Source organism: Pleurodeles waltl, chromosome 12 (genome assembly GCF_031143425.1).
Source record: "Pleurodeles waltl isolate 20211129_DDA chromosome 12, aPleWal1.hap1.20221129, whole genome shotgun sequence".
NCBI lineage: Eukaryota > Metazoa > Chordata > Amphibia > Caudata > Salamandridae > Pleurodeles > Pleurodeles waltl.
This window is the reverse complement of record NC_090451.1, coordinates 648,895,484-648,917,773: the sequence shown is the minus strand read 5'-3', so window position 1 is coordinate 648,917,773 and position 22,290 is coordinate 648,895,484. Positions and strand designations below refer to the sequence as shown.

The 22,290-nt window shown below is 44.3% G+C and overlaps 1 long non-coding RNA gene across 3 annotated transcripts in view; it reads left to right on the top strand.

Moving 5' to 3' along the window:
* The window catches only part of LOC138268524 (uncharacterized), a 144,788-nt gene that overhangs the window by 109,334 nt on the left and 13,164 nt on the right, over positions 1-22,290 (top strand). For all 3 annotated transcript variants that reach the window (XR_011200024.1, XR_011200022.1, XR_011200023.1), the window contains 3 exons: positions 14,966-15,074; positions 16,167-16,254; positions 17,089-17,252. This is a non-coding gene — a long non-coding RNA (uncharacterized lncRNA). The remainder of the gene's footprint in view (positions 1-14,965; positions 15,075-16,166; positions 16,255-17,088; positions 17,253-22,290) is intronic.

Here is a 22,290-nt window from a genome sequence, read left to right as displayed (position 1 = left end):
AAGTTGCCGTGTGCATGGGCTTTGCACTTTGTGGGAATGCCTCTATGCCTGCTGGGAAATGGAGTCCTCGGCATGCGCTGTGAGTGCATAGTAGTGCTCTCACAGTGCAGATGTTTTGCCACGTTAAGCTAATCCTCGGTGCCGATTTTGGTGATAAATGGAGAAAAACAAATTTCTTGTGTAAGTGGATTTCTAGGCAGTGTTGTATTAAATGTTACACTACGCGATAATATTATATTATATTGAGTAATATCTCTATGCGAGCCACATGGAGCCGGAGCCCAGGGTGCTCCACAGATCAGGTGGGAAGAATGTCATAACCTGCTAAGCTGACTTCATTCCAGGCTAAACAGGTCTGCCTTATGGTGCTTTCTAGATATGAGGTTTTCTTCCTAATGTTTCCCTGGAAGGGTTGCTCGTTCAGTCAGATGCCTTGCATTACTAGTATCACCTGGATGACACGTTAATGTAGCCTGAGCCCTTGTACCAACCGTACTGCCCTGGAATGCATTGGAAAACAGTCTGCCTCTAGTGTTACCATTATTACCCTGGAAGGCATTCTATTGCAGTCTGGTCCTTTGTACTATTTGCATAACCCTGGAAGGCATGCTATTGCAGTGTGGTCCTTTGTACTATTTGCATAACCCTGGAAGGCATGCTATTGCAGTGTGGTCCCCTGTATCATTTGTATTACCCTGTAAGGTATGCTATTGCAGTCTAGCCGTTGTATCACCAAAAGTTACCCAATTTATTTGTCTTTTTGGACTCTAGGAAGCCTCAGCTAACATGGGATGGCTAGGAAGCCTTTGACACTTAGCGAATGAAAGTAGGGACGTAATTCACAGCTCCAAAAGCCAATTTGTTTTGTGCATTTTTCATCCATTTACTGTATCACATTTACTATTTGACATATCACAGTGGCCCTAAACACAGTGCAAACCTGTACGTCAACCAATGTGCTCCCAGTGTGGACAGGGGATACTCCCAAAGTATTCTTCCACCATTTTTTTCAAGCGTGTTCCAATCTCTATTCAGTGTCCAGGGTGAGAGGACATGGCAGTAACCAAGAGATTTTGGGTAGTGCATTCTTTGAAGAACACAAATAGTGAGGCCTATTGACACCCACAAAAAGTCCAGTGGCCACAATTCTAGAGGCCTCTTTTATCCTCCCTGACAGTGAGTGATGCCCTGAGTAAAGGGCATGTTGAACACTAAATGGGAGCTGGCTGCCTATGTCCCACTACTCCATCCGAAAGCAATGTCTCTAGAATCCACAATGTTTCTATCTGGATCAGCTTCCATGAATGAATACCTACAGCCACCGCAAAGCCTGATGGGAACTGAGCACCCCTGGTTTGCGCAACAACAAGCAGCTAGCACCCCAACCATCTGGCTTGTGGCATTGAATATACCCCTGTCGTCTCCACAACAGGAGAAAATTCTGCCAAGGTGAACTTGAAGGTCATTGTCTTTTACCGTAGGTCATTGCTGACATCTTAATGATTTGGTAGCTAATTAACCTTAGATTAACTAAATATATAAATACCTCAACTCTAATAATGTTTTTGGCCCCAGGAGGGGTCCCTCTGGTACTCCACCACAACACCCAAGGGGCCACAGTATTCCTACCCTGCCCTCCTATGTCTTTTTTCACTGCTTTTTAGAACTCGGGACTGAGACACGAATCCTAAGAATGGTTGCAGCCACATTGTTGGTGATGTGCTGCTAACCAATCAGATCTCTCCATGAGATCTGTCGGCCTGAGGATCGATCCTCCTTGGCGTGAAATATACAATTTCTTTTAGCATTAATTGCTCAAGAACTACTGAACGGATTTACTCCAAATCACAATAAGCAATCTTTCTGGACCAAGATCTACCTTTCAAATTTAGTGTAAATCCCTTCAGCAGTTTGGGAGGCAGCTATGTCTAAAGTTCCTATTAGAAAATGAATGGTGAATACACATTAAGGGACCCCACCTTTTTCTCAGCTCCTGCTTGACGGACCACCCCCAAACATTCCAGGAAGTAGCTGAGGCAAACACATATCTTTTTGAAGTTTTGTGAAGATTCGTCAAACGGTGCAAACATATAAGCAAACCAAAAAATGCTTTTCCTATGGAAACATGATCCTAAATAAACTAGGTAATATGTATGCTGTTATTTTAGGGGGAGGGGAACACGTGCCCCCCTTCCCTGGGCCAATTTCGGCCCCAGGGTCTCCATCCCCCAGGGCCCGTTGACATTTATGGGGGGAACTCAACCCCCGCTCCCCAGGCCGCTATAGGTCCTGGTGAATGTATCCCCGGGCCTAGTTATTTTTAGTGGGAGGGGGCACGCTGCGTGCCTCTCTGGGCTGATTTTGGCCCCGGGGACCCCATCCCTCGAGGCCCAACGGCGTTAAACATGGTGCCCACCCAGGACACCCACCATGCTTTGAGAGCTACGGGGGAGGACCAAAGCCCCTGCGGCCCCAGTTGCCCCCATGCATAGAGCAGGAGCAGCTGCAGGGCATCTCAGTGTGTTCAGGTACCCAAAGAGCGATTAAGGACTGGACTTAGTCATGTGAACTAAGCTGCTGGAGGCTGGGCCTACTTTTAGTCTTCTAGTCATTTTAACAATCAACTGATTTGCCTACTTATCCCTATATTGGTATCACACATATTGCACTTTGTATATTTAATCATCTTTTACTTGCCTTTACATTTAGTTTTTATGGTTTTTAGTAACTGAACAATAAAGCTTACCAATACCAATAGAGCAGGAGCCGGCATTGCTCCTATCCTCAAGGAGCAGCTCCTAATGCTGCTCCCTGCGGGCGGGAGCAATATTTACATCTGTTAGCTCTGCCTGCATCACTGCTGGCAGGGAAACAGATCTAAAGTCCGCTCCCAGCGTGTGGGAGCATTTTTGAAGCTCCTGCCAGCTGGGGGCAGACTTGGTGTTTGCTCCCACTTGGCGTGAGTTTTGATAATGCTATGTCCAGGGGAGTTCTCCCCGGGACATAGCATCTGAGTTGGCCCCAGCAGATGGAGTCTACGGGGCCATTAATGACTCAGGGAGGGGGATGCGTGCCCCCCTCCCTTCAAGTAATCATCCCAGGGATGGGCTCCTGGGGGGCTTTAGATGCAAAGGGTGGGGGTCATGTGCCACCCTCCCCATTTTTAACAGTTTCAGCCCCGGGGATGGGCTCATCGTGGTCTGTCAAGGCTTGAGGAGGGGAGCGATATGCTACCCCTTCCCTTCTTTAATGATTTTGGTCCCTGTGGAGGGCTCCGCGGGGCCTCCAATGGCTCAAGAAGGGGGGCTGTGACCCCTATCCATTAATAAGATGTTGGGTCCAGGGGTGGGCTCTTTAGGGCCGCTAATGGCTCAGGTAGGGAGCTGCATGTCCACCCTCCCCCTTCATACCATGCTCAGCCCTAGTGATGTGCTCCTGGGACCTTTAATGGCTCGGGAGGGGGGACGCACATCCCCCCTCCCCATAAACATTGTTTTGGGCCCTGGAGGCTCGGTAAGGGGCACCATGCTGCCCCCCTCCTCTTTATGAATACAGCTCCGAGAGTAGGGCCCCGGGGCATAAGGTATTTTAATGCGGCAAAGCCGCCATTTTCAGAATTTTTTCAATTCCACTAGAACCTCGCGGGATTGCAGCATTTTTGCTGATTTTTTTAAATCTTTACCCGGGAAGTCCCACCTAGGTCCCCCTTATAGGTTCTTAGGGGTCAGGGTATCCCTATCCTACCCCCTTTAGGACAGGAAACTAAGTCCCCTAGTCCTATAATGGCTTCCAGCAACATTTATTTTCATGTTGCTGGGAGCCAATCAGAGCTCTTGCGGGAGTCTGACTCCTGCTGGAGTGATGGCCCAAGGAAAATAAAGCTCCCTGGGTAAATCAGAATGCTCTCTTTTTAAACTGGCACTCCCACAAGACTCTCTCGAGATTCTGGCGAGCCCAACGGTCCAGATATACAATTATTTTTTGACCCTTAATTCCTCAAAAACTACGGAACAAAATTACACCAAATCACAAAAAAGTACAATGTGCAGACCAAAATCTAAGCTCCTGCCCAATTTGGTGTCATTCTGTTCAGCATGTTTTAACCTGTAACCCATCTTAAAGAAGTTTATGGAAAATGCATGGGGATTGTGCTTTTTGGGACACCCCCTATTTTCTTGGCCCCCACTTGATGGATCACCTGGAAACTTTCCAAAAAGGAGCTGAGATGGATAAACTTTTTTTATGGAAAGTTTTGTGGAGACTGGTCAAAGGGAGAAAAATTATTAGCAAACTAAAAAATGCACTTACTATGGTGTATATATATATATATATATATATATATAAATAAATATGTACATGACACACATGTATATGAATATATATATATTATATATCTACATATATATCTCAGATTTCTTCTATGGAAAAGTAACAGAGTGGAGGGTGGAACTATAAGAACACCCATCTGCATGCTCAGCACGTACGCTGTGTGCCAGGAGGGTGGAGAACTCCTGGAAGTAAATACAATGCTTGCGTACATAACAGCAGCTGACCTTCCTCCTCCATAGTCCTAAATGCCCTTCAGGGCTTTCATCCGACTCCAATGAGTTTCCTCACCTTTGCTCCACTTTCCACTCACATGGACATGGCTACGCGCAGTCACTGGGCCATACCAGGGCTGACAGTATCACAGTCCTGGGCAGCGGCTGCAGATGCCAAGCATTCTCAGCATTGTCCCTTCATAAAGATGGATACATTGTTGCTTGGCCAAGCTTGACCGACAGGCTGCTGAACAACATTTCCTGCAATCCTCACTTGAGCAGGACGAGATCTTTCTGGAAAAGGATAAAATAAACATTCATTATAATGGAACTTTTTAGGGTTGGTGGAGAGGGGCATTGTGGTGTCCCCATCCCAGGTGCTGGAGGACTTCCATCATTTGGTCATTGTGTTCAGCACCTTCCCCCCTTACTTAGAGACTGATTTGAAGTTGGCATGTAACACAAATTCACTAAAATGGAAGAACAGGGTCTCTGAATGCTTTTTCACATCTTCTCCAAGTTGTAGGGAATTTACCTCTCCGCTCGTTTTACTAAGTACAGATTTAGCATGTGTGGGGAGGAAGGGTGCAAGTGCTGAGTTCAGAGATATATGTAGCAAGTCTAACCTCACCTAAGCATTAAAGGTTGCACCTATGACACCGCATGTGCCTCTTGGTTTTGCAGCTAAGACTACCTGCGGAATGTCATGGGGATCTTTTTGGCAAGTCTGACAACTCCCAAGCTGGTGTCAGGAAGCAGAACTTCCCTGAGACAAGCAGTATCTATTCTTCTAGCTCAAAGACCAGTGGCAGGAAATGTGGGGAGCTAGAGAGTCAACAACTGACCTAACAGGGATGCCTTCTACCACAAGGGATCAAAATAGTTGCTAGGGGACATACACATCCATCAACTCATGCATCACTACAGGTGGTACACATATCTCAAGGGCAAAAGGGAAGCTCGGCCCAATCTTCCCTCCCAAGGGTTTTCTGACCTGAGCCCGGTTGCTCAAAATAGTTCTGCAGAGGGTTTCAGTCACAATGTAAGACCCCATTCTATTCCCGCACCCCCCACCACATACTGTCTCCACTGGGGAGAGACAGCCTCCTGAATGCAGGGCTACTGTAAATGATAAACCCACAATTATGTTATCATCATCCCTAGCAAGGCATTCATTTAAATAACCTACAAAGGATTTACTCTTCCCGTCTGCTATTACCAGTGCAGCATGTTCGGTAAATCCTTCTGTTCTCAGACACATCCAGGCATGCCAAACATTTACAGCCTGATTTAGGTTTGGGCGGACGGGTTACTCTATCCCACTGGTAACAGATAACCCATCCGCCGAAATCTAAATCCCATTATATTCTATGGGATTTAGATTTTGGCGGACGGGCTATCTGTCACCGGTGTGATCGAGTAACCCATCCGCTGAGATCTAAATCCGGCCCTGAGCCCAGCAAAGTGCAACTGGAGGGGCATTACCTGGCTTTCAGCTCCAAAGAAGACCATGATGTATTCAATGAAATGCCATATATACCAGGATGATGGACAGCTTTCCAAAACGACCCCACTGCATTTACCGCCGATTTCACGTGGTGCGTTGTTGATGCGCAGAAGCACGAGGACATCTCCACAAAGACGCACTAGTAACAATAACATTGCCAAAGGCACACAAGGTTGCTGGAGACGTTTACCCCATGGCCCATCACGTACCCCTAGTGTACAATATAAACGCAGCAGATACCGCAGTTGAAGCTCACCTTCTGGAAAGGACAAGCCACCCTAACTCTTGGGCTTGGCAAAGATAAAGCAAGGCTGTGCGCTCAGAGATCCCATAGCAGAAAAGATCTAGAATCCTTCCTGGAGGTGAACTGATGATGTACTGGAGCATAATCTGTATCTGACTGAGACGCGCGGGTTCTATCTTCCTCTGCTGGAGACACAGAGTAGAAGGTTCTCCCTTTATAAAGCACCTGTAAGCTCCGCCCGCTGAGCCACACCCCGTCCACCCTCGAAGTAGGTAAAGGAATTCCCGCCTTTTACCAGGATGATGGATGGATGACTAAGTATTTTTTACCCATGATTCTAATTATGTATTGTATGTGCATATGTGTGTGTAGTCATGTGTGTGTGTGTATAAATATATATATATATGTGTATGTATGTGTATATGTTGTTTCTGTGCCTGGCATGTTTGTGGATCATTGCATGGCTCCTGTTTTTTTTTTTTTTTTTTTTTTTTGGGTTGTTATACTAGATATCTATGAATTTCTGCTCTCTTTTTATCACACTTATCTACTCATCACTCTTATGTCATGTCTCTATCAAACTATCCTCCATTCTCACTCGGACTCATCCCAAATCCCTTCGACCACTTTCATCTCCTAAATATCTCTGCCTAAGCTCTTCCCTCCACCTCCACATCTAACTCACCAAACCTCACTCTACCTCTGTGACCTCCCACACAACCCTACTAAATTCTCCTGCATTCATCTCACCCTGCTACTATGCTCTCCCTAACCCTTCCACATCCTCTTTCCCCTCCGCCCCCCTTTTATTCATCTCAAGCCTTTGGATTGAGTAAATGAAGGATAAACTCCCAATTAACACTTCTGGATTTCTTTCCTCCTCCACCCCTCCATTACTCCAGTCAATCTAACTAACAAACTCTCATATCCGCAACTCAAATTAACTCATAATAATACTAAAACTGTACTCCTTATTAAATTATACTAATCCATCACTAATTCTTGTTGGGTACCGGAGTAGCGTGCTACTCATCGAAAAGCGCTTCGACGCCTCGTCAGGGGTAGTAAGCGCTATATAAATACGATTACAATACAATACAATACAATTACAATATTTGATGACAATGATCATAGCCTACCAATGCTCCTTGGGACAGTGGCTGACCTACATAAGTAGGCCCAGTAGGTGTATGCAGAGTAACATGATGGATGGGCTGGGAAGACTGTGACTTATTTGTGGGCTTGCCTGAAATCTGAATCTGCCAGCTTTCACCTTTGCCATCTTCCAAGCCTCTTATCCTTGGGGCGTTTAGACACCCAATGTGGCAGAAACTTGCCTGATGGTCAGCATTCTCTGCCCGAGGACAGTTTAGTGGCACGATCACAGATGTGCAGCCTTGTCAATGCACAATAAGTATTGGACTGGCAGTGTGTGTTAGAGTAACTGATGGATGGGCATTGTGTGGCACAATAATTGATGCACAGGAATTATTATACGGTAAAGTATCTGGTGGGCAGACATACAGTGACCGACAGAAATGCATTCTGTAATACTGTAATTGACTGGCAGGCATTTTGTAACACTGTAACTGATGGAAAGATATTGCATTATAATAAAACAGATTGGACTGACGACCATTCAGTGACAATATATAACTGGCAGGTCTGCTTTGGCACAGTAACTGACAGGCGAGCATTCTGTGGTACAGTAATTGATTGGAAGACCTTTTTAGGCATGGTAACTCATGTATGAGCATTCAAGGATTCAATAATTGATAGGCAGGCCTTCTTATTTACAACTCATGGCTGAGCACTCTGTGTTACAATTACTGATTGTTGGCATTCTTTGGCATAGTAACTCGTAGACTGGCATTCCATTATATAGTAACTGATTGGCAGGCATTCTTTGGCATAGTAATTCACAAACAGGCATTCCTTTATATACTAACTGATTGGCGGGCATTCTTTGGCATAGTAACTGATAGGCAGGCATTCTGTTATATAAGGCATCCTTTGGCATAGCAACTCATAAACAGGCATTACATTATGTTCTAACTGGTTGGAAGGCATTCAATGGCAGAGTAACTCGGACTGGTATTCTGCTATATAGTAACTGGTTGGCAGGCATCCTTTGCATAATAACTCATAATCTGGCATTCCATTACAAAGTAACTGGTTGGCAGGCATTCTTTGGCATAGTAACTCATAGACTGGCATTCAGTTATATGACAAGTGATTGGCAGGCATTCTTTGGCACACCAAGTTATGGGAAGCATTCTGTACCACAAAACCTGATGAGCCGGAATACCAGGGCACAGCTTTTTGTTGCACCGTGCTCACTTTATTCCTTTATTCATTGAGGCATTCTTACTTATCTTACACTTTCCCAAGTTTATTAGAAATTCTTATTTAACACTCTTACCAGGGTAAAGTTTCCCCTATGTCTTCTCTTACTACTCTAAGGGCCAGATGTACCAGAGGCTTTTATCCATTCTGTGTCTATGGGAAAATGTGTTTGTACATATGGGCCTATGTTCTGTGGGTACAGCGGAGTCAGAGGTATTCTCTACTGAGTCCTGAAACAGTCAGTTTGAAGTCCAATAAACCGCTTGACACAGAGTGTATGATTAGTATTATTTCTACAGACAAGAGGGTTTCACTGTGAATATTTGTGAGGTACCATTCATTTTCTGATGGATATAATCACTTACGAATGTGCATTGTTTTGAATCATGTGGGGTCATGTGTCTATTTTTTATTACAAAGGGCAAATGCCCTTGTGTGTATTTAACTATAATGTAGTTGCATTTACATTGTGCTTACTACCCGTGAGGAGACATTGAAATGCTCTACAATGAGTAGCATGCCACTCCTGCACCCAAAGCTAGTGGTTAATTCAGTGGTTAATGGTTATTATTGGTTAGTGGGATTAGCCTTGGGCTCTCACGGAAACCATTCCGTGAATTTAGTTCAGTTTCTATGTGCTAGATTAAATTAATAGGAGGTAGGTGGAATTATTACTTTGAGTACATGCAGATGGTTGGAGAATGAGTAGACGGGATAAACTTTTTAGGTAATGGTAGGTTGCAGCAATATGGGTTCAAAAAGAGGCTGTGATCTTTGAGATGAGGTGTGACCATCTGACAGGAATACAATAATGTAGACGAGGCTACATGCAGAGAGAGTAAGGTATCCCGAGGATGGAGGATATGAGAAGGTCATTTGGTCGATGAAAGATCATTTCTCAAGCAGGGATGTAGGAATATTAAGGGAGGAGTATTTTTGAAGTAGCATGCAATCTGAGGATGTACAACTGTAGAAAGAGAAAATATTATTGAGATGTGACCTAGTGTATTGCACTGTGGAATCTGTATAGCGTTCTCCAATCCCATGAGGGACATTCAAGCACTCATCCACACCAATGTCTAGTTTAGCTGCTAGCAACTGACTCCCTAAGTGAGCAATGTAATGGGCACAACGATTTATTATTTTATTTTATTTGAATTTGTACTCTGATTTGCTGCTCCCCCCTTCAGCTTTGCACCATGCTACTTCATAGATTGGTCCGTTCCAGTGCTTAATTTGTGTTTGTTGTTTCCGGTGCAGAGCACCAGCACTTATTTTTTAGGGCTGACCCTTATTTTCTGCTTCAGCATTTACTACGAGCAAAAGACACATATGGGAAGGACAGAGGAAGAGAAAAATCGAAAATGTGTCACAATGGGCGAAACAGAAAGCTGCAAGAGTGAGCTGATGTGGCAGGGAGTGCCTGTAAACGGATGAAAGAGCCTCAAATGGCTTCAGCATTACATTGCCTCAGTATTCTGAGTTCACACATTTAATTGCAGCAGCCGCATGCTTAAGAGGAGATCTTTGGGCACCGGCAAGTTTTTATTTACAAATTAAGCACTGGTCCACTATTTCGAAAAACTGAAGCACAAAGCCTATGATTTTTAAGGAAACACATATCTGAAGAAAAAACGGTAAATACTCTTGATGGAGTTGATCTCTGTGAATCATCAGTGATTTGGGTTCAATCGCGCTTGTTTGTGGTATATGCAACATTAACAACAACATTAAACAAAACAACATCAAAATCAACATCGACAGCAAAACAACAATATTATTATTACTGTAAATATTATTATTATAAATATTATTATTATGATGGCGCTGTTGTGTTGCCATTATTGCTATTATTATTGCTAATATTAATGTTACCAGCCCATCAAGCTCTGCTCTATTTGTGGGTGAGCGGATTCGTGGATGCCATCCCTGTGTTTCATAAGCTCTCGGGCCTCCGGTATGCGCAAAACAAGATGTATTTTTGAAGGTGATCGCTCAGCAGCAGCGGGCCGTGCCCCGCGCCCTCTCGCCAGCCCCAGACAGGCTGTTTACCCATTCCTTCTGCAGCCCCACCTGTTCCTCTCATGTCCTTCCATATTGGAAGGCCTCCTGCACCCAGGCGCGGCCGCAGTTCCTGGAACTTGTTTACTGCACAGAAGAGGGCCCGGGGAGGGGCGGATACACAATCCCGCTGCCGCCTCATCACCCTACAAGGAGCGCGAGCTCGCCTCGGCGCCGCGGGACGCCCTGCAGTCGGGGATGGATCCCGGCTCCGCACCTGGGCCTGCCCCGTCAGCTCGCGCATCCGCGCGGCCCCGGGCCACGGACAGGAAATATAGCGGCACTGTTTACCAGATATGTAGCGCTCACTGAACACTTGGCGCTTTATACTGGGGATTACTTACTATTTACAAACTCGGCTGTGCTCCTTTCCACATCCAGGGAAGAATGAAAGGCTGAATTGGCGCCATCGTGAAATGAATGTGCGGCCTACGGGCTATTCACGGAACGCTGTGGGGGCAGAGGGCTTATAACGAGGGAGCGCGCCTGTAATAACTGCTTTAACCAGAGGCAGAAGGGCTACAGTAATCCTCAGAGGGTATTGTGTTCCAAATTAACGAGGGACAAACACAAAAGAAAATATTGGGTTGTTGGAGCACACAGCCTATATCAGCCAGGATCGACAACCGAGGTGCTTCCTTACCTTCAGTGCAGCCCCAACATTCCAATGTCCTATTATTCTATTTTTCCACTTTGTGCTTGATTTCTCCTCTAAGATATGCCAGTAGAGTTAAAAAAAGGTTCAGATATAGGATGAGACTGCGTTGGTGCTCCAGTTGGTGAAAAAAGATTGTGTTGCTGCCATCCACAGGTTGGGCGCAGATGAAAACCACAGGTGCATGATCCCGCCGAGCTATCTCAAAATTAAGCCGCCTAGTCACAGGGTAGATGTGTGATTTACACTATAATATAATCTCAGTTTTCTTCCACCGAGTGGAATGTACGGACAATGGGCCTGTAGATCTGGGGGAACGCCTCTTGTTTTATCCTTGGAACTGTAATGCCCATCCTCCACGGATGCAGATTTTGGTTGGATTGTGTAAGAGTTAGTTAAATTTTTGGCCTTTCCTAGAATACTCTCCCTCTGTGTCTGAAGGAATTCCTCGTCAGAGTTATTTGTTCGCCCAGTCCACTGGGGCCACGTTGGGCATTCTAAAGTATGCTTTTTATGAGGAGTTAAATCATATATCATTATATATAGTGCTTTTAAATTGAGGCAGTGTCCGGTACTGAGCATCTGCGCTTCTTCATATTGAAAGCAAGAGTTCCTGCACTCCTCAACACTGTTTCAATACATTTATTGGGAAAGTGCCAGCACTTCTAAGGAGCAAACAGACACTATGGGTAGTGAGAAACAGCACTTCTATATTTTCATTTAAATCACTGATTATATATGCTCCCAAAAATTGTGGGTGTGTCTAGGGGGTTAAGCAAAGGATATTGATAGCCCCCAAGTACAATGGTCATCGCTTTTTCTCCTCAGGAAGATGACAGGCAAAGCTGTCCCTGCACCAGGATTTTAAACTCTGGACAAAAAGCTCCTCCGAGCTAGCCCGAATCCACTGAGCTATCTTGTGATCGCTGGTTTGCTTTGAAAAGTATCAAAGCTTCCACCTAGGAAGGAAGCCCATTCCCTGCTGGTAACTAGGTTGAAACCGAACAACTCTCGACTGCTTCTGACCCGGGATGAGACGGTGTCAAAGGACATGTCTATGCCAGGCCATAGTGTGCCACCTTCTGAAAGAACACCAGAAAACCAATCCACATTGGGTGAAGTGCAATCAGGCTGGTAAATATGGCAACCCTATGTAGTACGCCTTCTAGGTCACCTGTGTTTACCTGGCTTAAAAAAAAATGGGTAGAGTGTTCCAAGAAATGGGCATGTTCTAAGAAGCATTTTTCTGAATCTTTTCCAAGAGGTGTGGTCTGTATAATTATATGTAATTATAGGACTGGCTTAAAAACAAGTAAACTGAAATCCAGTGCTTACCATGGCATACCGCCCGATAATTATGTGTGCGCCTTTCTATTGGTTTTCTGTTATTGCATCCAGACATGTCATATAACAACAAACATGCACCTCGAAGACGCCAGACCTATTGGTTTTGCCTATGCGAGTTAGCAGTGTCCAATAAATTAGGAACAATTCTGAAATTACGTGATTGTGAAGGTCTGTAAAAACTTGCGAAATGTAAAAGTGGACCACAGTACAGAAACAGCACTCATCTATGCCTCAGATGACATCTGCATTATCTTTGACTGAGGAGACGTTGCTTTCCTCATTCTGCTAGACCTCTCTGCAGCATGTGTCACGGTCTCACTCTACATCCTCATCAGGCGCCTACACAAGTTTAGCATTTAAGGACCTACACTCCCCTCGATCTGCTCCTTCTTATCAGATAGAACACACAAATCCCTGTCTTCCTGGCACCTTACTCTGTGGTAGCTAGGAAACTAGTCTGTGGAGTGCCTCGAGGTTCATCGCTCAGTCTTAGCCTATTAACCATAAGACTCCACCTGGTAGCAGACCAAACTTGGATCCACACCCACATCCATCACCCATGTCAGGAACCTTGTAAAAATATTTGACAACAAACTGGACAAGACCATGCAAGTCAATGATGTCACTGCATCCTGCTTCCAGACCCCGAAGATGCTGAGAAGGATCTTCAAATGGCTCCCAAACAATACTAGAAAAACTATAACTCACACCCTAGTCACCAGCAGTTTGGACTACAGGAGCACCCTCTATGCCGCAATGACCAACCAACTGACTAGACCACTACAAACCATCTAGTACTCGGCAGCCGGACTCAGTCTTAACCTCCCACACAGAACTCACATCACATCACAACTCAGAGAGCTCCACTGGCTCCTGATACACAAGGATGCTTATTTCAAACTCCTCACTCACACATTCAAAGCTCTATTAAACTTAGGTCCTACCTACCTGTCCCACATCTTCCATCAACCACCCAGACAACTCCACTTCTCAGAACTCCTGCTCACACACATCTTATGCAGAAACAAAATCAGATCAGTAGATGGACGTTCTTTTACATCGCCCCTAACGTGTAATGGCCTCACACTACAATCAAAGCCTCCCCCTCCTCTCTTCTTCAATTCTGCAAGTAGCTGAAGACCTGGCTTTTCAATTAACCAATCTACCATAAGCAGGGCTAAGACCCCCCACCCTTAGCGCCAGGATACCACTGCAGGTTCACTTTTCAAATAAATAACATAACATCACTCAAATGAATTACCTTACATTTTTTACGGACATTATTCAGATAACTGGAAGTGCTTTTGACTGTGAAGTTAAGGATATCAATATAAGGCCTGGTAGGGGCCCATTTCAATGTCAACTTTTAATTGCAGCTGCTTCTGAGACCTGGAGGGCAGAGGCATAATGCTGGCCTATGCAGTGCGGTGGGGCCCAACCCTTCAGGGAGTCTCAGCCCCTTAGGATTCCCTTTTCAGTCCAAAGCCTTGGCTGTGACATTATGGTATGGAGGTCAGGAGGATGCTCATGGCCTAAAGTCGTCCCTGAGACATCTGGGTGAGATACAGAGGATGCAGCCTACTAACCCCCTGGGGCCCTCTCTGCTGCCATGGGGAGATAAGGAGGCAGTCTCCTGCTCCCCAGACTGCCATGCTATGTCTAGAACAGGGTACCATGAAATGTAACTCTGTGTTGGGCGGTTCGGCAATCGGGCCCCTCCTCCAATCACTATCGCTCCCCTCTCCCTTCCACGTGCTTCCCTCTCATATGCACTTCTGCCCGGTCATTCTATCCCTCGTGACTAACCTAGGTAGGCAGTATGCAAGTGACATCACAGTACATGACATCATGGTGCGTGATATCGCACGCGCCACATCATGAAACATGCATATGGCAGACCTGTTTTATATGCACATAGGTAAGTGAGTTACTGCTTTTAACACAGATATCCTTTTGGTACTTGCAGTTTTTAAATTGTAAACACTCTAAAATAGCACAGTGGGCTATGAAGGATGGTATGTGAATCCTACACTTTGTCACCCTTACCGTCTTATGTAAGACATCATGTACATCGATTTCCAAACTTAAACTTGTCTGATTTATTGTCAATGTAATGTGTATGTATGATCTAAAGCGCTTTGACTGCCTGCATGAGGATGAGTAGCACTATATAATAGTGGTATTTAAATTGGTATTTTATGTAAATACTGGGAAACAACTACACATCTAACTTTCTTGCATGCATGAATATGTCTTATATACAGGGACTGACAAAGGATGGGGCGTGATGGCTTGAGCTGCTGACTTTGGAGCTGCGGGAACCCGATTCAAGTCTCAGTGTGCCTACAATTTAGCGCCTTGAGACCCTCACTGGTGAATTGCTGCGCTTTACAAATCCTGTATTTGTATTCATTATGAAGTGTTAACAAGCTGTGTGCCTTTGTTTCTCCTCCTTCACATTTGTGTCTAGGCATGAGGTCCCAGATAGCGCCCAGCCAGGTTACTCTAAAAAAAAGAGGCCTGATGGCCCCTTAAACTCGGCCTTTGTTATGAGCCCAGTTGGAGTCTGAAATAGGGAAGACCCCTTGCCACTTGCACAGTTGTTGCTCAGATCAAAAGCTAACAATGTGCTAGCGCTACCGAATGTGTCCCGGTGTTTGAAACTTACACCAGGACGAGTTCAGCATTTTCACAGTGGGGTCAAATTTCGTGGCAGGGTGGGCGGTGTCCACCTTGTGAAAATAGTGGGTGGACACTATTCACCCACATGCACCCCTGACTTGTGCCCTGGATAACACTGTGGATATTGGCTGCTGAGGGCTGACACTGGCAGCCATCTTGACACATGTCTGAGCCTCTGCACCCGTCCAGACACACTCTCCACTTTCAGAGCCCTACTTGGCAGAGCTTTCAACTTATGCCTATTTGGCACCCTCAGTGCTGCCCAGGCTAGTTACACCTGTCTCCTCCTATCCGGTATCACAGCCTCTCTATCTACATAGCAGCCTGGCTTCAAAGGTCCAGAAACGGAAGCGGTGTCATGCTGCTGGCATGCTATCGAAAGCATTGAAGGGCCCAGGGCCTGGTCTGCACAACAGACTATGGTGTCCTTATCTGAGCTTTCTATTTATATCTAGAACAAAACAAAAAGTGTGGTGAGGACCAGAGCCCATCTGTCTGCCCACCAGCCCCCCCTTGTCGTCTTGACTGCATTTACAGTATGTTGAATCATTGGTGCTTGGTCATGCAAATAGACAAACTTAGGGCCCTAATGTGAGATTTTCAGATGGATGTTGAAGGTTCTATCACTCTGGTGGTAGAAACATTTAATGTTTGGGTGGTTGTATGGTAATGGTATGTTGTGTTCATAGGATGTGGCCAACTGGCTGGAGAAACCATACTACAGCCATCAGATTGTGAGCGTTCTATGATGACACGCCTCTTCTATTTATTTGTCTGTTTCAGGAACAGCTTCAGCATGCCCACTTGACAGGGTGGAAACTGTGCCTTCCTGCCACAATCGAGCAATTTGGAGACACATCTGTTTGTACAGGTATTACCGCCTACAGGTGGCCTTGTTGCTTTTCTGCTGACGGAATGGGACCTTTTAGTTTTTTAACCAACCAGATATTAGCCAGTGCATAAGGATGTTGTCAATACACTGAGTCCGTGTGGCCTTGACTAACTACTGGGAACGGCTATTATTACACATGCTGAAAACACTACATTCCAAAGTTTGTTTCCACAACTTGTAATATGTGTTGTAGTTACTAGCCATCACAAAGTTCACAATAGTATTGTCAAGACATGTTGGTGGGTCCAATGTTACTGCTTGCCAAGCTACCACCTTCTCCCACTCATGATGTAGTCAGTGTGTCATGAGCCGTAGTGCAAATCAGATTTATGGGATGTATAGAAATGCTGTCACCTTTGGGTTGGGAGTTGTGATCACTGTGGTACTGCGGATAAGTACAGCTGTCTTATTCAATCCCTTCCCAATGACTTGGAAATATGGGCTACTAAGTGGACTTGTAGCCTTGGGGAGGAGGTCACGGAGCAAGATCTTTCCAGTGTTCTATGACAGCTTTATAAGTTTATTACTCCTACTAGTCTGGGAGTCCAGACTTATCGCACACTGTTCTATTTCCATATTAGCCTTATAAACTGAGCAAGTGGTGTAATAGATTGTACAGCTGTCCGCAATGCCTGGCTGATGCAGCCGATACTGTCCATATGTTCATGAGCTGCCCCAAACTTCAATCATTTTGGTTCTCGGTTGAGCTGCAAATATCTCTCGTACAAACTTCCAGAGTAACTTACACCTCAAAATTGATGTTGTTGGGTATAAGCACCACTGATTGTTTTTTTATGTCTTGTCTCTGGTTAGACTAAATATAGTGACAAATTGGAAATCTGCCTCCCCCCAAAATACGAGCAGTTGTGGAAGGAGGTAGTGGGAGCCTATGAATTAAAATGGCAGATAGCAATGACGAGGATCCACGATGAAATATTACAGTGTTTGGGGGAACTTAAGAACCTACTTAGCATGAGGTAAAATATTGTTTTTTGTTGTTTTCCTATCATTGAATGACTGCCCAGAATAATGTCAAGGGTTTTCAAAACTTGTGGTGCAATTGTGGGTTTTATTGGTGTCTATGGTATCTATAGGATGTATAAGAGCCACGGATCCTTGTGTTTTTTTTGTACTTGCTTGTACTATCAATAATTTTAAAAAAGAGATCAATATGGTGCACCTTAGCGTTCATCCACCTTACATCATTTTGACTTTGCATAAAGATGGCCATATATGTGGTGGAAAGTGAAAGGTTTGCGGTGGACAGAAAGTGTTGCATAAACACCAGTTTCTGACATTGTTCCTCACTCCAAGGGTCAAACCCTGAAACGGTCTGGAAACACTGCACACAGTAATTACTATTCTAGTTACATCAATCATTCCAGGTATGTATTGCCACAGAAACTCGCAATCCTAAAGCCAACAAAAAGAGGTCAGAAAAATAGGAGGAGGAAGGTAAAAAGTTTGGAGATGACCCTGAAAAAAGGGCCAGGACCAACAAACATCAATAATTCCTGGTATATATTGCCACAAAACTCACAATGACTTACCAAGTGCCCAACCCTGAAACATAAAAGGCATAAGGAAAGCCAGCTTTTGCTTTCGGTGACATTACCATGCAAGAACACCAACTTTCAGCAGGCTTTAAGTCCACTTTGCAGACGTGCCACTACCCTTAAACCTAGCTTCTAACTCACACAGCAATTGGATATGCTGAGTATACATTATAACCACTTTAAATTAGCATTTTTGCACTGAGCATCACAAATGTAACAAATATTGTGACCATTGTGTTTGATAATCCGTTGAAGACTCAGGGCCTGCTTTTCAGTTTGGCAGATAGGATACTCTGTCGCAAACGTGATGCAGTACCCTTCCCGCCAAGCCCTCCATCCACCCACCTGATTTAATTACAGGGCAGGCCTTAAGTATTTCCTTGACGGAGACCACCTTGACTCCATCAAAGGAATAATTCTTCTGCTGGCTTAATGGAGTAGAGTCTATTCGTGGAAGGATGTTGCATAGTCTGCCTACTGAGGGAAAGTTGCAATGCCTTTTTCTCCTGTCCATCATTCCAGGAAAATCTGGTGGTGAGGGGCAATTGAAAAACAATAATGACCCTTGCACCCTGGGAGAAAACTCCCAGGTTGGAAGGGGCATTATTTTTTGTTTTTGAGAAAGAAACTCCCACTTAGGGAAAAATAAAATGTCAGAAGTTTTATGGAAGAACTTTTAAACCGGCTGCAGCCATCGACCAAACTTTTACTACACTGAAAGAAACCATTGACCAAACTTTTAATATATTGAAAGAAACTGTTCACCAATCTTTTAGTACGTTAAAAGAATCCCCTGCGACGTCAGTTCTCTTCATTGTACTGAGCCGGCAGTCATCTGCAAGAGATGGCGGAGGTAATATTTTCCGCCTTCCCAATGGACACCACACCGTCCATCAAATTCTAAATCAAGCTCAAGGTTTGGTTCAAGTTCTCTGTTGAGGTCTCTTTTTAAAAAAAAACATTGTTTTAAGTCCTCATAACAGATCCAGCAAGGCTTCCGAATAGATAGATTAAAGCACCAAGAAGTAAGACCACTGAGAAGAGGACATCTCCTCGAGCCACCCACCAACTATTTATCAGCCGATCGGTTAGAGTCCACTCTACCAAGAGGCACTGCTCCAAAGAGACTGGCTCAAACTTTATCCACCGAGTCATTATGACCAGGGGAGCTTGACCAAACACATAATCACAGGGCTCACTATTGTTATTGGCCAACCACTCTCAGTCACACTTCAAACTTTCTTGTCCTGCCATAGTGCCCAAAATGTATTTCTCCTGCACTGAAGGCCACTTTTCTCGAACTCGCACAATTTATTGATCAATAAAAACCCAATCGTGCACCTCCGGAATCTGAGGGAGAATCCATTTTAAATATATCTCTCACCTTGCTAAGAGAATCAGGACAAATAACATATACCTCTGCTTTTTGGTCAGATTTACTGACCAATCGTCTTCCAGATTAATTCCAAATATTACTAACAAAAGAGTTACCTTCACTTGTGGACTCACTACACCTCTGAGCACCTCCCCTATGTTCTCCCAAAATGGGTTGAGCTTCTGACAACTCCAAAACATGTGAATGTTGTCAGCCCTTTATTCACTGCATCGTGGGCAGCACTTATTTCCCTTCCCCAGGGCATTTATCTTAAATGGTGAACAGTATACTTTGGCAAGGTAAATAGATGGTTCTTTTTTAAGGGAGAGGATTTAACAGTGGCCCAAAGTGTAGCAAAAGGTACTCGCCAGAGTTTGTCAATGCCAGCAAGGTTAACTCTTTACTACATTTCTTCGCTGGCAACGTGCAAGAGTCTTGACTCACCTCCATTAACATCCAATACCAAAGTGCGACTTCCTTACAATACACTTGATTGCCGCATAGTTTCTCTTCCCAAGTATTATCTTTTTGCTCTACTCTGGGGAGGGAACTTGCCCAACTCAATAGCTGATAATATTTAAACTTAGAAACCCTATTTCCTGTTAAAACCATAAACCTGCCGCACTCTATCAGCTCATATTCTACTAAAATCTGCCCCCATTTCACCACCCCATAGCCTCGAAATGGAAGAGATAGTTTGTCCTGAAGACATTCAGAAGTGCCCATTGAGTCCCATATCGGCGCCAGGGTACCATAATACGAGATACCTAACTCTCATTGTGTGTAAAACCATGTCTTACATGCTGCCCTGAGGCAGTTTAGCTTTAGTTTCTTAAAATTCTTTGGGTGGCCATACTTGAAACGAAAATGATCACCAACCTCTAGAGTATCATCAGTCATAACTTTATGATATGGGGCATAACTCAATTGGTCATTCAATAACCTTCTTATATTTTTCAACTGAAATGTCATATAATATTTATATAGATCCGGGGAGACTGTTCCCCCCTGGTTTTTCTTCCTGGACAACTTTCCCCAAGCAATTCGAACTCCCTTGGATGCCCAAACAAAGGAGATCAAATCCCCCTGCAACCTTCTAAACCATATTACTTTAAATTCTAATGGAATGGTGTTGAATAAAAAGGTAAATTTGGGAGAGTCAACATTTTCAATATGTTGGACCTACCTATCAAAGACAAAGGAAGAGCAGGCCAGGTTCTTATTAACTTCTTTGTTGTTGACCATACTTTATTAAAATTCACCCAAGCCGTTGCCTCTAAGTCTGCGGTGATCCGAACCCCCAGATATCTAATCTCCTTTTTGACCAAAGGAGAATCTTTAGGAATACTCCAGCACATCATCTCTGTCTTCTGTTGATTGACCAGGTACTGGACACCGCGCCAAACTCTTCCAGAACGTTCCATATATTTGGGAGTGAGCATGTTAGATGACTGGTATAAATCATGAAGTCATCGGCATACAATGCCACTTTTTCCCCCCACCCTCTAAAACTAAACGGTATGATATTTAAATGGGACCTGATCTTAGTCGCCAGTGGTTATATATATAGATTAAATAAAAGAGGGGAGAGCGGCCATCCCTGTCTGGTGCCTCTCTCAAGTTTAACCTGTGTCGTTAAATTACCATTTACCAGTATCCTGGCTACTGTGTCTTATACAGAGCCTCAATTGCTTGAATGAAAGTTTCACCGAAGCCATTTTTATCTCTGACTCTCCACAAGAAGGGCCAGCTTTAGCTGCATCAGTGGTAAGAATCGCAAGGGGGAGACTGTTCAATTGAGCAAGGTCTATTGCACTAAACAGTTCATGAGTTAATTTGAACTGCTGTCTACCTCTAACAAAGCCCTTCTGATCCTCATGTATCAGTATGACAATTTCCCCAGCTAATCTTTTGATTAAAATCTGTGTGTAGATCTTATAGTCTGAGTCAAGCAAAGAGGTGGGTCTGTAAGATTCACACTGTGTGGGATCTTCATTTGGCTTCAAAATCAATGTGATCGTGGCCTCATTCCATGATCTTGGCATTGGAGACACTTCCAAAAAGACTTAATTAATTACTTCTAACATAATAGGGGACACCTCGTTTATGAGAAACTTATATTGTTCATTAGGTAGACAATCAGGGCCAGAAGATTTCCCACTTTTTAAAAGCTTTATCGCTTCCCTCAGTTCCGCCATAGTTATTTTTGCTTCCAGTTCCTGTCGTGCCGCCTCTGTCAGATATGAAAGTGAAATTTCCTTTAAATAAACCTTAACCTGTTCATCAGTGGTCTCTAAGTCCTCTGTGTAGAGCTTCTGGAAAAAAGAAACAAATGCGTGCTCTATCGCAGCTTCATCAGCAGTGCAGCCTGCCCTACCTTCATCTTGGAGAGCTGTAATTCTGTTCCTGGAATGGTCTACCTTGGTTTTCCATGCTAGCAACTTGCCACACCGTTCCCCATACTCATAGAGTGCCAATCTACTCATTTCCCATCTTCTCCTGCTCTTTGCCTCTAAAAATTCCTCTAATTCTGCCCTCACTTTCTTTCGCAGATCTTCCAATGTGTTCCCTGATGCATCACTCAAAGAATAGTTTCCCAGAGACTGTAATTCCAAAATTGTTAACTCAAGATCTTGAATCCGCCGCTTCTCCGCGCACTGTGTTTATATACGGAGATATTAACTAACCTTCCCCTGACCAATGCCTTATAAGTGTCCAAAACTACCTGCAAAGAGGCAGACCCGCGATTTATAGCGAACAATTCTTTCGAATCTTGTTTTAATCCTTCAGTGATTCTGTCATCAGTGAGCAAGATCCTATTTAGGATCCACCTAGGAGAAATACCACCTGTATCATAGCTAACATGCACTTTAACCTCAGAGTGATCTGATAAGTGATGTGGTGCATGAGCCAAATATTTTACCCTCCCACAGAGACTATTTTGAATCAAAATAAAATCGATCCTGGAACTATGCCCATATTTCTTGTTATGAAAAGTAAATCTGGGACCCCCATTGGTTTGTCTTCGCCAAATATCGACCAGACCCAAGTCTTCCATTGCCTGCTTAACCCGCTGCCTAGTTC